Source organism: Etheostoma spectabile, chromosome 23, assembly GCF_008692095.1.
Source record: "Etheostoma spectabile isolate EspeVRDwgs_2016 chromosome 23, UIUC_Espe_1.0, whole genome shotgun sequence".
In the NCBI taxonomy this organism is placed as follows: domain Eukaryota; kingdom Metazoa; phylum Chordata; class Actinopteri; order Perciformes; family Percidae; genus Etheostoma; species Etheostoma spectabile.
The window spans coordinates 22,720,906-22,739,588 of record NC_045755.1 but is presented as its reverse complement, the minus strand read 5'-3'; the positions used below and the strand labels follow the sequence as shown (position 1 = coordinate 22,739,588).

The following is an 18,683-nucleotide window of genomic DNA, read 5'->3' as shown; positions in this document are numbered from 1 at the left end:
TCACCCTGATAGAAGAAACACATGTGCATGTTGACAGAGAGCAGACACACACACCACACACACCACTATTTCAATGTGCTGCATCCATGGCTTATCAGTCTGTGTAACATTACTTCGTCCTCAGCAATCCTGCTCCAATCACTCCCAAACATCCCAGTTAGATATAAGATGGCTAACGTTAACATATTCTTTGGGAATCTTTACAGTGATTCCCTTAAAGAAGCGACCAGGCCTGCCTTGTTGCCCCATCAAAACGTCTTCTGAACTTTCCATTTTCACACAGGAACATCTGGAGATGTTCTGCTAAATGAGTGTGGTTGGTCCAGGCTACTGTGCATGTAGCTGTAGCTCCAGTTAATAACTTTTGGGCCTTACATTTTAGTAGTTCTTTCAGTCTGAATGCAGGAGATACTTGAACCTCTGGAGTCCTATGGATTGGTCCCCTCATCAGCCCTGCATTTTCCCAGATATTTTATTTAATCTAGTAAAACACTAGAATTCACTCACACCTCCCATTAGTTCTTCTTACCCTTGTAATATTATCTCTGCATGTCTCCCCCCCCTCCTTGGGTCTACCAGAAGCACTTTCAGAAGACGGCAAGCTGGCGACCAAAGCAGGAAAGGAATGCAAGAAGGAGGAGGACGAGGAGTATGTGGTGGAGGAGGTTTTGGACCGCAGAGTGGTGGAGGAAGAAGAGTAGAGTTTCTGCTGAAATGGAAGGGCTTCTCGGAGTAAGTATGAGTCTAGAATATTAATACTTGGTGTTCTTGGTCTGATACACTGTGTGTATATATATCATTATCTATAAACTCAATGCATTTCTTTATTTTCATGACTATTTACATTGTAGATTATCACTGAGGCATCAAAACTATGAATGAACATGTGAAATTATGAAAAGTGTGAAAATAACTGAAAACATGTCATATTATTCTAGTTTCCTCAAAGTACCCCCCCCCCACTTTACTGTGATTACTGCTTTGCACACTCTTGGCATTCTCTTGAACGTAGTCACCTGAAATGGTTTCCCCACAGTCTTGAAGGAGTTCCCAGAAGGCTCAGCACTTGTCGGCCCCTTTCCCTTCACTCTGCGGTCCAGCTCTCCCCAAACAATCTGGATTGGGTTCAGGTCCGGTGACTGTGGAGGCAAAGCACTCCACACTCTCCTTCTTGGTCAAATAGCCCTTACACAGCCTGGAGGTGTGTTGGAGTCATTGTCCTGTTGAAAATAAATGATGGTCCAACTAAACGCAAACCGGATGGGATGGAATGTCGCTGCAGGATGCTGTGGTAGCCATGCTGGTTCAGTATGCCTTCAATTTTGAATAAATCCCCGACAGTCTCACCAGCAAAGCACCCCCACACCATCACACTCCTCCTCCATGCTTCACGGTGGGAACCAGGCATGTAGAACCCATCCGGTCACCTTTTCTCCGTCGCACAAAGACACAGCGGTTGGAACCAACGATCTCAAACTTGGACTCATCAGACCAAAGCCAGATTTCCACTGGTCTAATGTCCATTCCTTGTGTTACTTGAACCCAAACAAATCTCTTCTGCTTGTTGCGTCTCCTTAGCAGGGTTTCCTAGCTACTATTTGACCATGAAGGCCTGATTCAGTCTCCTCTTAACAGTTGTTCTAGAGATATGCCTGCTGCTAGAACTCTGTTGGTATTCATCTGGTCTCTAATCTGAGCTGCTGTTACTTGTGATTTCTGAGGCTGGGGACTCAGATGAACTTATCCTCAGCAGCAGAGGTGATTGGTCTTCCTTTCCTGGGGCGGTCCTCATGTGAGCCAGTTTGTTGTAGCGCTTGATGTTTTAGCCGCTGCACTTGGGGAAAAATTCAATTTCCGGACTGACTGACTTCATTTCTTAAAGTAATGATGGCCACTCGTTTCTCGTCACTTAGCTGATTGGCTCTTGCCATAATATGAATTGTAACAGTTGTCCAATAGGGCTGTCGGCTGTGTATAAACTGACTTCTGCACACACACAACTGATGGTCCCAACTCCATTAATAAGGCAAGAAAGTCCACTAATTAATCTGAAAATGCCCACCTGTGAAGTGGAAACCATTTCAGGTGACTACCTCATGAATCTCATTGAGAGAACACCAAGGGTTTGCAGCACTATCAAAAAAGCAAAGGGGGGGCTACTTGAGAACTAGAATATAAAGACATGTTTTCAGTTATTTCACAGTTTTTGTTAAGTACATAATGCCACATGTGTTCATTCATAGTTGTGAGGCCTTCAGTTATAATCTACAATGTAAATAGTCATGAAATAAAGGAAACGCATTGAATGAGAGAAGGTGGTTCAAACTTTTGGCCTGTACTGTATATGTGTGTGTATGCAAATAATCTACAGCATAGATTGCAGCATTGTATCATGCCCTCAAAGGATCAATGGATTGTCTAAAAACAAAGTGTGATGAGTGTTCTTCTGTCTGCAATCACCTTTCCAGTGAGATAACACATGGGAGCCACAAGACACCTGGACCTGGACCTTATCGCCGAGTACATGCCGAAACACAAGGAGATGGGAGGAGAAGAAGAAGGAGGGCAAGAGAGAAAGGTGTCAGGAAGGAGGAGGTGAGTTAAGGAAAGAGGGTACTCCAGGCTGAAGAGTCCCAGAAATCTAATCTCAATATTAATGAATGCACACAGAGGGTTTCACAAATGTCTTTTAGGATTTATATATAAATGACTCTCGTCATTACTATATGCACGTGCATATTACATACATACATACATACATACATACATACATGCAAAATAGGAAGGCTAGGCAATTCCAGTTGCTTCGGCGAAAGAGAGCGGATGCCAGTTGGCTTGAGGCCAGTAGAGCAGACGGCTTTGCAGAGTCGCGTAATTACGACTTCATGACTTTTCATGAACAGCTGAAGGAGCGGCGGTGTACATAGCAGAAACCCTGTTGTGCGTCTGTCCTATACCGTGGCGGGCCGCCATCAACATATCACCACTAAAAGATGGCGGCTGTGGATCAGTGGTAGAGCGGTCGCCTGCCAATTGGAGGATGGTGGTTCAATTCTGCAGTCCTATGTCAAAGTTGAAAACACTGAACCCGAGTACGGGGTTGTACTTGTACAGCAGCCTCGGCCACAGTGTACTTGTGTGTGGAATGGTTGTGGTATTATGTAGAAGAACTTTGAGTAGTTGTTGACACTAGAAAAGTGCTATAGAGAACAGTCCATATCGATTTAGTCCAAAGAGAACTCGGGTATCATGGCCAAGTTTTAGTCAAATCATTTTGTCTTTTTTAAATATTATTTACACAGGCACATGTTAGATAAGAGCCAGGGCTCCTGCGCTCTACAGCACCTTGTTACAACACATGTTGGATAAGAGCCAGGGCTCCTGGGCTCTACAACACGTTGTGCAGCTCAGGCAGAGGGACCGCAGAGTTAGCTAACGTTAACTTTTCCCATACAACGTAGTTGGATTTGCCTTTTTTGCAGACAATTTTGCTGTGGCTGCCCTCCTTCTGCCATCTTTACTTGTGCTGAGTTTTTAAATTCCACTGGATGCCCCCCTGACTGCTGAGAGGTTTTATGGCTTCGGGAAGGGCAGATGTGCACATGCGTGTGTCATTCAGAATACAAGACAAAATAAGAGTGTCCTTCAATACAGAACCTTTTTTCTCAATTATACTATATTGTGATCGCACAGCCCTCGCTAATGGTAAACATATTCTTTGTGAATCTTTACAGTGATTCCCTTAAAGAAGCGACCAGGCCTGCCTTGTTGCACCATCAAAACGTCTTTCTGAACTTTCCATTTTCACACAGGAACATCTGGAGATGTTCTGCTAAATGAAGTGTGGTTGGTCCAGACTACTGTGCATGTAGCTTGTAGCTCCAGTTAATGACTTTTGGGGCTTACATTTGAGTAGTTCTTCCAGTTTGAATGCAAGAGATACTTGACACTCTGGAGTCCTATGGATTGGTCCCTCATCAGCCCTTGCATGTTCTCCATTCAAACAGAAGATTTTAATCTAGTAAAACATGGTCAACTAGAATTCACTCACACCTCCCATTAGTTCTTCTAACCCTTGTGTCATTATCTCTGCATGTTCCCCCCCCCCCCCCTCCTTCTACTAAAGGCACCTTCAGCAGATGGCAAGCTGGCGACCAGAGCAGGAAAGAAGGGCAAGAAGGAGGAGGAGGTGGAAGAGGAAGAAGAGGAGTATGTGGTGGAGAAGGTTTTGGACCGCAGAGTGGTGAAGGGAAGAGTAGAGTTTCTGCTGAAATGGAAGGGGTTCTCAGAGTAAGTATGAGTCTATTATATTAATGCTTGGTGTTCTGGTCCTGAGATATATAATAATATTACGTATTGCAAAAAAGTTGAAGGTTTGGTATTTTGACACTAAAGTGCAGACCCACATAACCTTAAATAACCTAAGATGGCAAAAGAAAAAAGGAATAATAGGAATGATAATTAGCGTGAGAATGGATTGTCTAAAAACAAAGTGTGAGGAGATGTTCTTCTGTCTGCACTCACCTTTCCAGTGAGGATAACACATGGGAGCCGCAAGAAAACCTGGACCTGGACCTTATCACCGAGTACAGCCAGAAACACAAGGAGACGGAGGAGGAGAAGAAGAAGAAGAAGAAGAAGGAGGGCAAGAGGAAAGGTGTCAGGGAGAAGGAGGTGAGTGAAGGAAAGAGGGTACTCCAGACTGAACAGTCCCAGAAATCTAATCTCAATATTAATGAATGCACACAGAGGGTTTCACAAATGTCTTTCCGAAGACAAACCGGTAGTCAATTAAACTGCGGCCCTCTGATAATGGCCGGGGGGGCAACACGGATAAATAAAGGCCGGGAAAATCAGTGTGAATAATCTTCTCGGTGCCTTTCATATAATGTGGAGTCACGTTTATCGTAATGTACATTTCTACCAATTTAACTTAACAGATTCAACAAAATATTCACACTTTGTTTTTCTGGATTATGGTTCTCATGAAACACATTTTTTTTATCACATTTTTATTTTTGATCTAATTAAGAAACAAAGAGTGCCAACCAATCCCCTGAGTCTGAGAGGCTGATGACCCCTACAGATACTAGATCAAGTTCAACTGGGAGTCAAACACTCCCATAAAGAAAAGTTTCCAGCACTACCAATCCCAGACCATCCCCCCGTTGTTACCGCCTGGCTCAAGGCCGCCAACAAAAAGGCCACGCAGATATATCAATCCAAACTTTTTTTAAACACACACACACACATACAGCGTAACCATGGTAATGCAGCTGTGGAACTTGGACACAGACATGCTGTGAACAATGCTTCTGGTTTTACTTAGTTTGCTCCACCATGGCCCCTTACTATCTCACTCACTCTGTCTGTTGATACACAAACGCGGATCAATGGACATGCATGTAATGTTGGGGGGGGGAGGGTTGTATTAGGCCACCCCCATTTCCACCAATCATTACATCTTTGTATGCAAAACCTTTACATACAGTTGTGTTCTGAATAATCACAGTTTTTTAAGAAGTGAATAATGCTCCAAATCCTTAGAATAGCTTTTAATTCCATAATACCAATGCATTGGGAACACTGCCCATTCATTTCCAAATCAGAACATTACCAACATGGATCAACTCTGTGTTCCACCTTTACAGGAAATGAAGAAAAGGGAATATTAGCAGTATTTGCATTTTTCTTTACAAACTCAAATGTTTACTGTATAAACTGAAAAATGTGTCAGGGTTTGAATCCCTGCACTGATATTTAGTTGCATAACCATTATTTCTGAGAACTGCTTCAAATCTGTGTTGCATGGAGTCACCTGTGATCAGGTATTCCAGCCCAGGACCATTAAACTACATCCCATAATTCCTCTGCATTACTGGGTTTTGCCTCAGAAACAACATTTATGATGTCACCCTACAAGTGTTCTCTGGGATTGAGGTCTGGGGATCGGGCTGGCCCCTCCATAACATCCATCTGGTTCATCTGGAACCAAGACTTTGGTCCTTCCTGGTGTGTTTGGGTCCTTGTCTTGTGTAAAGACCTGTTTCAAAGGCATCTCCTCTTCAGCATAAGGCAACATGACCTCTTCAAGTATTCTGATGTATTGGAACTGATCCATGATCCCTGGTATGTGATAAACAGGCCCAACACCACAGTATGAGAAACATCCCATAACCAGCATGCTTTACTGTCTTCACAGTGGACTGGGGCTTGATTTCAGTGCAGGGGGGTCGGAGGACATTTGAAATGATTTTGGCAGAGCAGCTTATAATCTTCTGCACTTCTTTATATGTTTTCCCCTCTCATATCAACTTTTTAATCAAAGTCCTCTGTTCCTCAGAGCAATGTCTGGAACGAGCCATTTTGCTGAGTATTTTCAGTGTGTGTACAAAATGTACTGTACATCAAAGCTATTTTTTAAACATCCATGACCACGACATATGCGCCTGGGTTTGTCAGTTTGTTGAGGCGTCAGTGATGCTCAGCAGTTTTATTCCAGAGCAGAAATGCTTGAGGAAATGTAGCTTGTGTGGACAATACCACATTACACTACCATATTACTTACTTACACAATACTGCTGGCTATAGAAGTTTGATTTAGCAAAAACAACCTAAAACAAAAGGTCAAAGGTCAACTGGTGGACCTCATTGCTAATGCCTATCAGGGACAATGGTTCCAATTTACTTTACTGGAGTAGAGCTGTTCCAGCAACATGAAGACAACACGGTAACCCCTACAGATACCAGTGAGAGCTAAAAATCTGTGGGAAAATGTTACATTTACAACTTTCCCAGCACTAAAATCCCGGATGATCCCCCATTTGTTACCGGCTGGCTAAAGGCTGGCAACAAAATGGAGGCCACACATAAATTGATCAAAAGTAGTTTATTTATCACAAACTAACCAACAATGGATGCATGGATTCCCATAATGCAACTCCATAATAGTGATGTTGGCAGATAATTAGCCCTCATGTCGTCCTCGGGTCAAAATGACCCGTTGTCCTACATCAGTGTTCTTTTTAATTACCCAAAATAACATGATTGATTCCACACAACGCTCTTTGCCAAGTACAAATCTCTACTTTCATTAATTTTGGGGTGTATTATTCAATTTTATAGCATTTGTAGAAAACGTTGAAGTGTTTTTTAAATAGTATTGAGTAAAAGTTGAAATATTCCAGTCTGTGATTATCATCAACATCCATTCCTTTAAGTTTATTCTAAATAATTCCTAATTTATGCTTTTCTCACTCAAACATTAGGTATAATTTCCTATACATGAGGTTTATTGACCATAAATTCCAAAAATAACTGTAAAAAAGTAAAAGTTAATAAGTTGGTGTAATGTATTGTTAAATGTCAAAAAAGTGACAAAAACTGAAGAAAAATTTAAAACATTCATACAAAGCCTCAACAAAAGTGTTAATTTTCAATTTTAACGGGAAGACAACACAAGGGTTAAGAAAAGTATTGCGTCAGTCAAACAATGTTCCATAGACATGCTCTAAATGTTGTTTCTAGTTTAAGATAGAGCTCTACAGCATGGCACCTCACTAACTCACTCTCTTGGTTTTTCTCTGTTGATAGAAACGGAGAGGAAGAGGAGTCAACGTCACCGCTGTCAGCACTGTGACAAATCCTTCACAACATCAGGATATTTAAAGATTCATCAGAGAGTTCACACTGGAGAGAAGCCGTACAGCTGTGATCAATGTGGGGAAACCTTTTCTCAGAGTAGTACCCTTAAAAGACACCAGCGTATCACACTGGAGAGAAGCCGTACAGCTGTGAACAATGTGGGGAAACATTTCTCGTAGTGGTAGCCTTAAAACTCACCAGCGCATTCACACTGGAGAGAAGCCGTACAGCTGTGAACAATGTGGGGAAACCTTTTCTCATAGTGGTAGCCTTGATACTCACCGGCGCATTCACACTGGAGAGAAGCCGTACTGGTGTGAACAATGTGGGGAAACCTTTTCTCAGAGTAGTACCCTTAAAAGACACCAGCGCATTCACACTGGAGAGAAGCCGTACAGCTGTGAACAATGTGGGGAAACATTTTCTCAGAGTAGTAACCTTAAAACTCACCAGCGTATTCACACTGGAGAGAAGCCGTACTGGTGTGAACAATGTGGGGAAACGTTTTCTCAGAGTAGTAACCTTAAATCTCACCAGCGCATTCACACTGCCTCGTTGTGAACATGTTTCAGAGCCAAGCTGTTTCCTCCTCCTCATGCCCTGATAGCTGTGTTGTTATATTCTGATCTTCTCTCCACATTGAAGGCTAACCAGCAGTAACTTTATCTTCTGAGCAGCATGTATGTTATTGTGGATCAGCTGGACTGTTTTCTGCCTTTCCTCAGATCTCTTTACCATTTAGGCACCATTATCAGTGCCTGAACCCATCCTTTTAAAACTCTATTTTTCAAATGTATATATCTTTAAAAAAAAATTAAAAAAGGAGCACAAAAAGACAGCCAGCAACATTTAAGAACAGCTTGTTTATTTCTATATGGTCCAAATTAAATGTAATTTTTTAAAAATATTTCTCCAGTAAATTGCTTGAAGAAGAAGGCCCAAAGGCGAAACATTAAGACGTTTAAAGATGTTTTGGTTGGAAAACGTAGACGTGTTTGAAACTTTTTGATTTTGTTAAAACTTTCTTCTCATCTCTAGAAACATTAATTGGCCTAAATAAATTGTACGCTCTCAAGTTATTGTTTTGTAGTTAAAATAAAATAAATTAAACGAGGCCTCATGCTGATTATTTGTGACTTGATTTGGTGGATTTATCCTTCCTGCCGTTTCTGTGTTTAAACTCCTTGATAAGAGAACGTTTCCATCCACTAAAAGTGTTGAAAGACTCAGATTATTATTCTAAGTGTGTTACACCATTATGGGATGGATCCCTACAGAGATAGACCTTTTAGATAGAAAAATGAAGGTGATTTTCTTACTAAACCAAGTGATATAGCAAATTGTGTCAATGATTACTTCATAAATAAAATAAATCTTAAAAATACTACACAGCTACACACCACAGATTTGTCAAAAACATTGATAAATAAGATCATGGAAAGTAAAACATTTAGCCTTAAATTTAAGAGTGTCAGTGTTTTGAAAGTAAAATTACTTCTGATGAATTGTAAAACAAACCACCTGGTGGGGACTATCTTGAATATAAGTGGATTAAGCCAATAGTTTCAATCATTTTTCCTACTATTACTCATATAAATATATGTCTGCAAGCATGGAAGTTATGTAAAGTTATGCCAATACCAAAGAATAAGAAAATGCCTTTCTCTGGATCAAAAGTAGACCAATAAGGTTATTACCAATTCTCTGTAAAATAATGGAAAGAATTGTTTATGAACAGATTCAGTTTTATTTTTAAATAATAATTTAAGTACAGTTTTTCAGCTTGCATACATACAAAGGAAAACACTCAACAGCCACTGCCCTGACTCAGATGGTTGATGACTGGTTTAAGGATATGTACGAGAGAAGAATAATAGGTGTTGTGATGCTTGATTTTACTGCAGCATTTGATATGATTGACCACAACTTACTGTTAAAAAAACTGGAATATTATGGTTTTTCACAAACCGCATTATTATGGATGGAAAGTTATTGGACTGATAGGAGACAATTAGTTTACTTTAATGGAAGTTTTTCAGGCTTGTGGAACATGGAGTTCCTCAAGAAAGTTGTCTTGGGCCACTCCTCTTCACAATCTTTACTAACGATTTACCATCTGTTTACTAAACTACAGAGAGAGTTACAGTGGTGGACTGGATCAGAAGTAACAAACTGATCTCAATGGATCTAAAACTACCATTTTAGTGCTTGGAACTCATTTTTTAATGTTCCAAACCGAAACTTGAACTCAGTATAGAGCAAACTTCTGTAGAGCAAAGAGAAGAGGCTAAACTTTGGGTGTGATTATTGACAAGAGATTGTGTTGGGACAAACACGTTCAGAAGCTTGTAACTAAATTGGGCAACACCTTGTCAGTTATTAAAAGGTGTGCAAACATCTTCACACCACAGATACGTAAAAAAGTCCTTCAGGTTTTGTTTTTTTTGGATTATTGCTCAGTGGTGTGGTCCAACACTTCAGCAATTAATATGAAAAAATTACAAGTGATTCAGACTAAAGCTGCACGTGTGGCTCTCTTGTGTGGGTTTAGATCAAATGTTGATAACATGCATGAACAACTCTCATGGTTTAAAGTTAAAAATAGACTTGTGTATTTGTTAATGTTTTTTTTTACATAACGTTATAACAAACAAAACACCTTTTATTTCAAACAGAAAACTATCCTTTAGTACTGCTATACATTATTATCCACCGAGGCGTGCAGTAGGAGGGAGTTTTATTTTACCTAAAGTGAAAACTAAATCAATTTAGCGTTCTGTCGGGTACAGAGCAATGTGTGAATGGAACTCTCTCCCAACGACTATCAAACACAACTCTCAGTATGGTTTAAAAAATCACTTAAGACATATTTATTTCAAAGGAATTAAATATGTAATTTAAAATTAGTTTGTTATAGGGCTTTTGTTATCTTATTTCTGAAATTGATTAATCTATTCGGAGTAGTGTCTTTTATTTTATTTCTTGTATAAATTGCGTTAACTGTAAGATTTAATTATGGTTAGTATTTTCTAATTTATGTCTGTGTGTATGTAATGAAATGTCATAAAGAGTATTGTCAAAGAAAGGATTGTAGGACCCCAGGAAGAAAAGCTTTTAGTTCATGCTGAAGCTAATGGGGATCCAAATAAAACAAACAAGTTTACTTCAACATTTTTCCCGGGTAGGGGTTTCTGTAGAAACATTCAGGGGATGTAGCTCAGTGGTAGAGCGCATGCTTTGCATGCATGAGGCCCCGGGTTCAATCCCTGGTATCTCCAACAAGTGTTCTGTTACAACAGTCTGTAAAAGAGCTGCAAAACCTCTTATTCTGAAAGACAAAAGTATTAAAAGGCAATCTCCTTGTGTTCATGGTAATTAATGCAAAAATCAGTCTCAATGACTAGATGTCTTGCAAGATTTGCAGTGAACAGTGCATTGTCCTAATGGGGATCAAATAAAACAAACAAACAAAATGCATTAGCAATTTTGCATCAAGGAAATGTGATCAGTCAGTGACTAGAAGGGCAATGTTCTAGTAGTTTGTTTGGCATGTAGTGTTTTTATGGCAACACTGCCAGATTGAGCTGTCTGATTATATTGAACAACAGACTACTTTTGACGCAAAACATTTTACCAAAATTGGAAATTGAATTTTGGTAAAAAGGAAATGCAGCTTGGATTTGTCACTGACTTGAAAGACTATGGTCAGGTAGATTGTCATGGGGTCTTTTCATGGCTCCACTGACAGAGTCAGTTTTCCGATAGCGTTCTTCTCTTATTCAATGATCTTAGAAAAAGTCAAAGAACTTTGGAAACATTCAGGGGATGTAGCTCAGTGGTAGAGTGCATGCTTTGCATGTATGAGGACCTGGGTTCAATCCCCAGCATCTCCAACAAGTGTTCTGTTACAACAGTCTGTAAAAGAGCTGCAGAAGCTCTTATTGCAAAAGATATTACCTCCTGTGGTAATCTGACTGGTAGGGTTATAGAACGTAGTGGTAGACTAAGACCTCCTGTGATACAAACTAAGCGGTATGCTCTCTCTTTTATACCTCAGACTATCAGACAGCACAAGCACTTTGAATGTACATGTTTTACAGTCTCTATTTTACTGTATTTATGTACTTGTACTGTAATATATTTATTGTATTAGACTCTAGTTTTTATGGGTGTCATTGCGGGAATGAGCAGCGTAGCTTCCATTTTTATAGATGAAACTTGTCATGCCATTAAGTTTGCTCTTCAGCTGGTGGAGACTTTGCATTATAGACATTAATGCTTTGTTAAACACCAATAAACAAGAAATACACTTAGTTCTGATACAAAGCGCAAGAAATAGCAGAGGATGGTTTTGATCCACCGGCCTCTGGGTTATGGGCCCAGCACGCTTCCGCTGCGCCACTCTGCTCTGCTAGTAATACTTGGGGGCTGGAAAATCTGTAATTGACATTTTTGAGGCGAGGTTTGGGATCCTGTGGCAACCAAGGCTCCAACAGCTTACAACCCGTAAGTAAAGTAAAGTTAAACATTTGGTAGACCTTGCAACTATCTTTTATGTGAGCTTCCTGATTACTCACACATTGACTATTCACAAGTAACACTTGTGATTGGCTGGTGTTTGATGCAAAGAATGGACTGGAGCATTTATTGTAGAGAATAAGTAGGCTGACACTGAAGTATTGAGACAACAGTGACTGAAAATCTAATTCAAACTACATATGGGTCTTCTTAAAGATCTAAATAGATTTTCTCACCTCAGAGTCATCTGGAGCACGTAACCATTAGCTTCTGTCCCTCTGAACCCTGAGTGACAATCACTCTGCAGTGAATGAGATGCAGTTTCCCCCCCCTTCCCCTCAGTCTAACCAAGACTATACTTTCAGGGATCATTTCTAGAGTTTCTGACTTGAGGAATGTGTTTCTAAAGTGTTTGGTCTCACTGACCACGATGATGAGTCATGATATTCCTTTCTGAGCATGAAACTGACAGAGAGTAATGATTCACTTCATATGCTCTCTGTCATTGATGATTGTTCTTTGCTTCTTTATGGAGTGTTGAGGAAGGGAATATGATCAGAGTGGTGATAGTAGTAGATATATGAAAAACTAACATGAGTGAAGGTAATAAAACATGCTAAGCTTTCTGATTAACTGAAGTTATAGTCAATCTTGAAGTAAGTTTAGTCCATGGTGGACATGGTTACTTGAAAGGGTTAACACCTACTTTGTAATGCCATATGTCCAGTGTAAAAATGTGACCTGAGTTAAGCCATAATTCATTTTTATTTCTACCTTTGCTTTTCCTACTTTGACATGTCAAAAAGGTGCGTTGTTTGAAAGCCCTTCTCTACACATCCATGTTCCACTCCCACAGGTGTTTCCACTTGACTAATCAGACTGTGTGGCCTTTACAGGCTCAGCTTGATTGGCATGTATTAAGGGGTGGAACGGTCCACTGAAGTCTCGGTGGATGGGATGGCATGTTGGACTGAAAAGAAATACTTTGGTGGAGACAGATGACTTCCAGTACTTATAGATAACACAACAATTGTTTGTGAAGGCACATCTGTAGTTTTGGATCCTGTAATGATTTATCAGTTTTCTACTATTCTTAAAGAATGCCTCTCGTTGTCGGCAGGATTTGAACCTGCGCGGGAGACCCCAATGGATTTCTAGTCCATCGCCTTAAACCACTCGGCCACGACAAACCTGAAACTTAGCACTATACCTATTTGCACAAATGTCCATAAACTTTCTAATTGGTTCGTAGTAGTTACCAACACGGGCAAATTGCAAATTGTAGTGACTGCCTGTGTCTGTGGATCCTCGTGGAGGCAGCTTGATTGATTGATATGCTCCCTTATTTGTACCATAACAGAAATTTATTATTTTATCAAATCTGGGTTGGGCGATTAACTTTTCTGTTACTGCTTGACAAATAAAGCAAGTAACCACACAACAAATGTTACTGCGATGGCTGGAATCGACCCAGGTCAACTGTTTAGAAGGCAGCTATCCTCACCACTATACCACCATCACTGGCCAATGCAGTGTATGTTCTTAAATCTGTAAGCTCACTTTAAACTAGATGTGGAAAGTTGAAAGTTTGATTTTTTTTCACCTGTGCTGTGTCTTAAAACACGTTTCCACCGAGATTTGAACTCAGATTGCTGGATTCAGAGTCCAGAGTGCTAACCATTACACCATGGACCCTTTTGAAGTGTTGCAAGGGTTTGCTAGTCAGTTTCTTCATAATATCCACATCGTGATGTTAAAGGCACACAACAATCACAACAAAGATGAAAAAGCAACAATTATTAGCCAACTTAAGTCATTTAGTAAGCAAGCATTCAGAGGATGTGGGAAAAAGCAAGTCAAGAACAGATTTTAAAGACTTGCCATTGACAGTGATTTCAGCAGTAGATATGTCTACTGTGTACAAACCCGTGGTAACTTTACTGTGTTGACAATAAAGATGCTCACAAAACGCTGTTAAATACTTAAATACAAAGAACTGCTAATTCTTTATTCCCATATCATAGGAAATATCATGTCTCAGAAAAGAGTAGCTATCAGAATAGGATTTGAACCCACGCCTCCAGTGGAGACTGCGACCAGAACCCAGCGCCTGGACCGCTCGGCCATCCTGACTGATACAATAAATGCTTCGTAGACCCATCTCAAAAATTATAATAAGTAATCAAACGCGTCATGATATAGGAGGTTCTCAGTCATCCATGTCCATAGTTAACAAGGGAAGGTTTCTCAACTGTCAGCCCAAATATATGGAGACATGGAAGAAAGTCACCAGGGTGGCAATGTGCTTGACAATGGCAATACATTGCACGGGATATGAAGGAATGTGCAATACAGGCTAAATCCTATGGTGGGAATCAAGATCCACCGATGTTTCTGTCCACAATGTCCACCTGAATCACACAGAAAGTGTTGGTCACAGTGACCACTCCCCCACCCATATCTGTCAGTTGAAAGCTGTGGAGAAAGGGGGGTTCCAAAGCTAACGACGTAGAGTAAAAATCACAAATAATTGTGATAATTAATCGTGATCTCCATATTGATCAATCATTTTGGTCATAATCACGCAGCCCAAAGAGATCTAATGTTTTATCAAACCAGGTTGGCGCAAGTAACCTTTCTGCTGACTTCTTGTAAAAAAAAGAAAGTAACATCACTCAAAGAAAGCTACTGCGATGGCTGGGAATCGAACCCAGGTCAACTGCTTGGAAGGCAGCTATGCTCACCACTATACCACCATCGCTGGGCAATAGAATCTTTACTTCAAATCTTGTAATACTCTGGGCATTGAGACTGGAAGTGCCACTCTATCATTGAGCTACAGCCCCTGATGATTCAGAAATTCCCTCCAGGGGATCCTGTGTTATCACATTCACAAGAATGGAAAGTGTGTGTGTGTATGTGGTAGCTCCCTTCGATAGCTCACTTGGTAGAGCGGAGGACTGTAGAGGCGTAAAGCTGAAATCCTTAGGTCGCTGGTTCAAATCCTGCTCGAATGAACGGTCTTTTCCAGTGTTTCCCTTTAGGGATCAATAAAGAATATCTGATTCTGATGTAGAGATGGACAGACGACCCAAAATCATGATACTTCTTGCCGAGATATAACAAGAAACAAAAAAAGAGTTGGGGAGATAGATTAAAGAACTTTTTTCAGGACATTTTGTCGTTCAATATGGCAGGCATTCATATGGCTGTGCATCCAGGGCCAAATGTTTTACCATTTCATCCACTACGGGCCCCTAAGGACACATGGGACTGTGAACGCTTGTTACCCATAGCAACGACAGGTAACAACAGTGGAAGTACTTCTCTCTTTTTGTATTATCGCCACTATACGGCCCAGGTTAATCTCGGTAAACTTTGCGGAAATCCTGCAAACAGCTACGATACTGTTTATCTGTGAGGATTTAAAAATCTATCTGTCAACCCCGTCTGGCCCGTATTGGATGGAATGATGTCAATTGCGCTTTTTATCTGTTATACATAACAACCTGGATGCAACAAAGAACCCTTTTCTCCTGTTTTGTACACAACCCATTGTTTTACAAAACAAAGATAACTTCACCAAATCCCTCAGTTAATCACAGTCAGTAACTTTACATGTGTGTCCAACCTTCTGTGTAAAAAAATATCAATCTCAGACATTAGTTCCCAAAAAAAAACCATTGTTGTCAGAAGTGGGATTTGAACCCACGCCTCCAGTGGAGACTGTGACCTGAACGCAGCACCTTGGACCGCTCGGCCATCTGACTGATCTTACAGATGTTTCAGTAGGACCTGTTTAAAAAATATATATAGTAAATTAAACATGTCATGATATAGTTTCTCAGTCATCCATGTCATAGTTAACAAGGGAAGGTTTCTCAACTGTCAGCCCAAATATATGGGCGTTCATGGAGACATGGAAGAAAGTCACCAGGGGGGCAATGTGCTTGACAATGGCAATACATTGCACGGGATGTGAAGGGAATGTGCAATACAGGTCAAATCCTATGGTGGGATCAGATCCACCAATGTTTCTGTCCACAATGTCCACCTGAATCCAGAAATGTCCCTGCCAGATGGATATAAACTGAAAATTGGGTCAACAATTTGCAATTATCTTTAAAGTTATGATATATAACTTCTATAACAAGGGTTTGGACACAGTGACCACTTACTTCATTTTGTAGTTCAGGAGACTGTTTTTTCCACAGGTGGCAGTTTTAGAAGCCTGGGCAGCTCAGTCGGTAGAGCATCAGACTTTAATCTGAGGGTCCAGGGTTCAAGTCCCTGTTCAGGTGTAAAGTTGCACATTCTGCTAGATGAGTTGTCCATTTGGCATGCCTGAATGCTTCAAAAAACTTCCCAATCACTTGTGTTCCATGTGTATTCTCTAAAAAAATTGTGGCTGTTTTTCAAGCAGGTTTGTATCATAACAATGTTGCTGGTACGTCTAAATGAACAATGGGCAACCTACATCCTTCTTGCTAGCACCCAAATCTCTGTACTCATCTCCCTGCTTGGATAGAAGGTCATCTGGTGCATTTTCCTGTCACGAGGGCTAAGTGTTGTGGTCTGCTGCATTCCCCAACCTGGTTGTGTCTTCTCTTTCTTCTGTGTGTCTTGTCTGTCTTGCGTGAGGGCGTTCCGGGGATCTAGAGGCGTGGCTTTCCATCTACATTCCGTCATCCACTCAGCTGTTCCTCATCACTCATCCCACTGCAATACATAAACCCGGGCTGACCGCCTCTTCAGCGCCAATCATTACATCACTACTGTGGTAACTTGGCTCCTAGTCATTTGCGCTCGTGTTTGTTGTTTCTTGGTGTATTCTAGTAATAACTTGTTTTTTGGTTCTTATTTTATTTTTTCTAATTCCACACCAGGTATGTGTGATTGTGTGTGTGTGTGTGTGTGTGTGTGTGTGTGTGGGAGTGTGTGTGTGTGTGAGTAAGAGAGAGACAGAGAGAGAGAAAGAAGAGAGGGGGGGGGGGGCTGGGGGGGCAGCTGACTGTCAAAAAAAAAAAATCTCCGATGGAAGAGATGCAACGAGAGTTGCATTTAAACCAAGCAGCATGCTGAAACCCACGTTCACCCCAGAAACCTACTGGTTACTAAGTATGTAAGTACTACAAACCGAGTTAAAACAAACCTGAAGCTGAAGAAACCTATAGTCAGAAAGCTTAATCTGGCAGTGGAGCCATAAAACACTACTGCCAAACAAAATACTTAACATTGCCTTTCGAGTCACTGACTGATTCAGATTTACTTGATGGAAAATTTCTATTATATTGTTTTTACATGGCTCGTTGGTCTAGGGGTATAATTCTCTCCCAGTTGGGGGAGAGGGTGAGAGAGAAAAATGATAGCCTACACACATCCTTGCAGGGGGCACCCAGATTTGAACTGGGGACCTCTTGATCTGCAGTCAAATGCGCTACCACTGAACTATACCCCCACGTACTCTATATTAAATATGCTTACGGTGCAGCAAAACAATGGCTGGGCGTTCACCATGTGGTTACCTTCACAGTCTGAGAAAGTATCCAAATCTCATCTATTGTATGAAAGAGAGTTAAAAGAAAGAAAACAGTGTAATCTTCTATAAAGGCCCAACTGAATTTATGTTAATTACAATAGATGTCGTCACTAAGCACAGAAACGTGGTCCACACAAGGATCCTGCATTGCTCAAAGTGTCTGCGTACTTGTAATTATGTGGACCATGTTTCTGCCCTAGTTCAATTTTGCTCAACTACACAAACTCCATACCAGACAGTGAAATCCTAACTGAAGTTATCACAGGGCAGTTTCCATATAGTGAAGATCTAGACCACACTGTGTAAATGACAGAAACCCAACAAATCCCAAAAGAGCATGCATTTGTTGTTACATATATTAGGAAAAATGTCTTTTTAACAGGCAGAAACCTCAGACTAAAACTGACACTGTCATCTGACACAACCAGTTGGGGGAGAGGGTGAGAGAGAGAGAGAGAGACTGACAGACAGACAGAGAATGGAATGAAAAGATGGCCGGTGGTAATTATGGCAGCGGTAAAGGTAATAGAACTATTAATAATAATAGTAGCAGTAGTAGTTTTAAATTCTATTCTGGCTTCCTGTAAAATCCAGAATAGAATTTAAAATCCTTCTTCTCACCTACAAAGCTCTTCATGGTCAGGCTCCATCTTATCTTAAAGAGCTTATAGTACCTTACAACCCTAGGAGAGAACTACACTCCCAGAATGCAGGGTTACTGGTGGTTCCTAGAGTCTCTACAAGTAGAACGGAGCCAGAGCGTTCAGCTATCAGGCTCCTCTCCTGTGGACCAGGTTCCAGTTTGGGTCCGGTGGCAGACACCGTCTCCACATTTAAGAGTAGGCTTAAGACTTTCCTTTTTGATAAAGCTTATAGTTAGGGCATAGAATCGAATATGTTAGGGAGTAGTAGTTAGTCACATAGTTTTCAGATTTATCTATCATATAATATAACTAAAGGGAGACTTGGCATACAGCCCGAT

At 40.7% G+C, this 18,683-nt stretch overlaps 6 non-coding genes across 6 annotated transcripts; 3 read left to right on the top strand and 3 right to left on the bottom strand.

The window, feature by feature from the left end:
- The first annotated feature begins 10,850 nt into the window (after nt 1–10,850).
- Nucleotides 10,851–10,922, top strand: trnaa-ugc (transfer RNA alanine (anticodon UGC)). Its single transcript has one exon. It is a non-coding gene; the product is annotated as a tRNA-Ala (tRNA).
- A 543-nt stretch (nt 10,923–11,465) lies between these two features.
- Nucleotides 11,466–11,537, top strand: trnaa-ugc (transfer RNA alanine (anticodon UGC)). Its single transcript has one exon. It is a non-coding gene; the product is annotated as a tRNA-Ala (tRNA).
- A 974-nt stretch (nt 11,538–12,511) lies between these two features.
- On the top strand, nt 12,512–12,727 carry LOC116673507 (small nucleolar RNA U3). The gene has a single exon (XR_004327857.1). It is a non-coding gene; the product is annotated as a small nucleolar RNA U3 (small nucleolar RNA).
- Nucleotides 12,728–13,270: 543 nt separating this feature from the next.
- trnas-aga (transfer RNA serine (anticodon AGA)) lies at nt 13,271–13,352 on the bottom strand. Its single transcript has one exon. It is a non-coding gene; the product is annotated as a tRNA-Ser (tRNA).
- Nucleotides 13,353–14,851: 1,499 nt separating this feature from the next.
- On the bottom strand, nt 14,852–14,923 carry trnag-ucc (transfer RNA glycine (anticodon UCC)). Its single transcript has one exon. It is a non-coding gene; the product is annotated as a tRNA-Gly (tRNA).
- A 2,625-nt stretch (nt 14,924–17,548) lies between these two features.
- Nucleotides 17,549–17,620, bottom strand: trnac-gca (transfer RNA cysteine (anticodon GCA)). The gene has a single exon. It is a non-coding gene; the product is annotated as a tRNA-Cys (tRNA).
- Nucleotides 17,621–18,683: the final 1,063 nt, after the last annotated feature.